The 3,789-nt window shown below is 42.2% G+C and overlaps 1 long non-coding RNA gene across 1 annotated transcript; it reads left to right on the forward strand.

The window, feature by feature from the left end:
* The first annotated feature begins 2,325 nt into the window (after nucleotides 1–2,325).
* Nucleotides 2,326–3,451, forward strand: LOC147638638 (uncharacterized). The gene is made up of 3 exons (XR_015265540.1): nucleotides 2,326–2,467; nucleotides 2,579–2,914; nucleotides 3,053–3,451. It is a non-coding gene; the product is annotated as an uncharacterized LOC147638638 (long non-coding RNA).
* The last annotated feature ends 338 nt before the right edge of the window (nucleotides 3,452–3,789 follow it).

The raw sequence follows: 3,789 nt of genomic DNA on the forward strand, positions 1-3,789 counted from the left end.
TGTGATGCACTTGTAAAAGAATAACAAGAGCATGGGGAACTCTCTTCTTGAGACATATCTTGGAGTACATTAACTACAGTTTATGCCTAAGAGGACCAAGGTGAACATGTAGGCAAGGGTCGATGGGGGATGATATTGTACTCTGCAATGCTTTCACACGGATATGTACATGCAAGTGTGATGCTCATGGATGTGTATGCAGGTGCCATGCTCATGGATGTGGATGCATGTGCCATGCTCATGGATATGTATGTAGGTACGGTACATGTTGAAAGTATGTGGAAGCATAGAAGCAATTGAAAGTATGTGGAAGCATAGAAGCAATTGACAAATGGCAATGCATGACGAGATTGCTATACATTGCTTGGAAAAATATTATGGTTGGGATTGCTTTGATGGATATGTATATTGAGACTGCAGTGCTCAAATGTTGTCTTTTGGAATGCATTAGGTGTAAAGTATGGCCTTGCATGTTGAAAGTATGTGGAAGCATAGAAGCAATTGACAAAGGGCAATGCATAACGAGATTGCTATACAAAGGTTGCTTTGAAAAAATATTATGGTTGGCATTGCTTTGATTGATATGTATGTTAAGATTGCAGTGCTTGAATGTTGTCTCTTGGAATGCATTAGGAGTAAAATATGGCCTGAAAATAATACCATGTTCACACTGGTGGATTTGTATAAAGTGGCATGCTATAGGGAAAGTTGATGAGATCCAAAACAAAGATTTTTTTTGGCCCAAAGCTGATATACTGTGTGTGTGTGTGTGTGTGTTTTCTTCTTATGTATACACGTGTGCACGTTTTTTTTCGTCGTAGACAAGTAGGCCCAAACCTGCATATTTGTACTCATTTTACTAGCTATTATTAGTAGATAACATGTTTACTTTTACCCCTTTGTGACAAGTCTACCCACTCGATGTAGTGCTTGGTCTGCACTATTTGTACAATGTGCCCAGTAGGAGGAGGTCAAGGAAAAGTGAACGTTTTTTAATGGTTATACAATTTGAGGGCCTTCGTCTAGACATGGTCCACTTCACTTGCATCTTAGGCATGTGGGCGGTAGAGGAACAAGTGACAAGGACAAACAAATTTCTAATGTAATTGTCTATCAAGGGTTGTTACAGGCAATGCCTTGGTGGACATGCATATCAAATGAATGATGCTTGCAACAGCAGAACAAGTGCTCGATGGATTACAAATTAAGGCCTGCCCCCATGATATGCATTCCTCGCTATCCGGAGGACTGGTTAGGGGACTAGTAGGTTTGAATGCTGCTAAGCCCTAGTTCTTGAATTACACAGGAGAAAATGGCAACTCACATTGTGACTAGGTGAGAGTGGACGTGAGCAATGGGTTCCTTGTTGGGCTTTGTCCAAATATGGTGCCCGGCCAGATGCATGTGAATAGCATTTAGTGAGCTGAACTGGTCGATTATAGGAAGCTCTAAATGGCAACTGTACTGGTGACTGTATACCTGAGTCAGGGTGACACCAAAGCGAAACGACTCAAGAGAGTATCTACTATCGTGGCGTGTACTTGACGCAAATTTTGGTAAGTTTCATCATAAGTTCATAGGCCCTGCTTGATGGAATCAATGAAGCTCTCAGATCATCATATATGCATGGTGCAGCGCTGCAGCCTTTCAACCTTGCTTTTTGCAAGACAGGTTGATTGAGAAAATTGGAGATAATGCATGCATGCAGGTTACTGCACACGGTGCTGATTGCACTTTGCGGGGCAAGCATCGCTGCAGGCTGCATGCGTTGCACAGACCACACAGCAGGGCTTAAATTTGAAGCCCGTTTTGGGCTTCAATGGCTGTGCAGGGCTTCAAATGAAGCCCTACAATATTCTGAAGGCTTCAACCATGAAGCCCAATTTTTCATGCAAGGCTTCAAATTGAAGCCCTCCTAAATCACCAAGGCTTCAAAAAAATATAGTATATAAATTATAATATATATACTATATAGTATATATATATAATACAGTGCATATATATATATATATATATATATAGTATTATAGTATATATAGTATTATAGTATATATATTATAGTGTTATAGTTTATATATTTTATAAAATTTTAATATAAACCATTGAATCTTATCATGAATACGTGGACGGGAGTCTTTATCGAATCTCTAATTTCAATTCTCCACGGCGCTCCTTCCATCGCACAGTGCCGCGTGCAGCAGCTCTGAGCTCGCCCAGTGCCCACCTCAGTTTTGGAGTGCTTTTTCTCTTGTAAGTTGTTCTCGTCTATTGAAACCCATCAATCATCACCACCCTGTGAGTGCGCCGCCCGCGAGTGCACTGTGCCACGCTCCCGCTGCCCGCAGCCTGCAGGACCCGCACGCAGCAGCAGCAAGTCTACACTGCACAGTGTACAGACTCCAGAGTCAAGCTCTGGCGCCGACTGGCGGCCTCCTCCTGTATTCAAATTTCACAGCAGCTTTTCCACGTACGGTGAGTCGGTGACAAAGAGGAACCCTTAATCATTTGGAATCTGTTTGGCCTTTGCCAGACTCCAGTTCTGTTTTAACTTGATTCCCCCTTTTCGCCCTCATTGCAGGCTCGTGCGAAACCTGTGCCTTTAACCATCTGTGCACATCTCGGGCGGTTTCCTGCGCAGTGCCCACACTGTAACAGATTCCAACGCCCGACTGCCACTGTGCCACAGTTGTGTCACGTGTGAACTTGTGAAGCTTCTTGTGCAGAGTCTCTGCAGAGACCGGGCAATGGGGCATCGTCATCATGGTTAAAAAGGGCCCGCTGCAGGATTTCGCGACACACCAAAGGAAAAGAATGGGAGTCTGGGAGTCGGACTGTGTCTGCGTCTGACCGGCTGAGGTGGGACAGATTCTCAAGAGTCACCATACACATCAAGGGAGAACATTTGATTGGGCATGTAAGTCATCTATAACCATATATTGCATATTGAAATGTATGTTTATTATAAGTTATTAAACTTTGCTTACTTCAAATTAAATTTCATATTACAGAGCATATACTAAATAAGCTTTCTTAATATTGGTGTAGACTGTAGTACAATAATGAATCAACCTACATTATTCCAAGTTCTAGGCTTACCTCGTGCTCCACCGAAAGTTCAAGCTCAACCTAAACTACCCCCTAAAGCTAAGGCTAAAGCATGTTCTTCTACCCCAGGGAGGGAATGGGAGTACGAAGTATTTGGGACACCTAGTTGTAGTGATGATAATGCGGGCAATGAAGAGATTGAGGATAGAGAGGATGAGCTGCATGATGATGTGGAAATGTTTGGATTGAATGAAACCTCACCTCCATCAATAGAGTTGAACAAGGGAGACTCCTCAACCAAGAAGCAATGTATTCGTAAGTATAGAGTAGAATGGGAAGGTACCTACAAATTTTTGAAACTCATTGTAGATGGAGACATAGAGCGTATGAAATGCATATGGTGTGAAAAGTATAAAGCAAAGGGACCTTGGGGTAGGGGAAAGGGTTGCAAAATCATTCAGCTTGGTGCTATCCATAAGCATCACCTTTCTAAGGAGCATGGCTTTTCACGCTCGAGATGGTGTAATGAAAACAATGTTAAGATGCCTAAGCATATTACTGTGATGAAAGGTAAGTCCAAAAATCGGGTTATAACATGCATGAAATTGGCATATTTTATTGCAAAACAAGATTTGGCAATCATGAAGTTTGAAGCATTATGTGAACTTGCCCATGATTTGGAAGTGAACAATATGCCACCCAAAAAGTTGTTTGGTACTTACACCAACACTATGGCAGGTAAAG

The sequence above is a fragment of the Cibotium barometz genome, chromosome 5 (assembly GCF_041138505.1).
Source record: "Cibotium barometz isolate CiBa-2024 chromosome 5, ASM4113850v1, whole genome shotgun sequence".
NCBI classification, from domain to species: domain Eukaryota; kingdom Viridiplantae; phylum Streptophyta; class Polypodiopsida; order Cyatheales; family Cibotiaceae; genus Cibotium; species Cibotium barometz.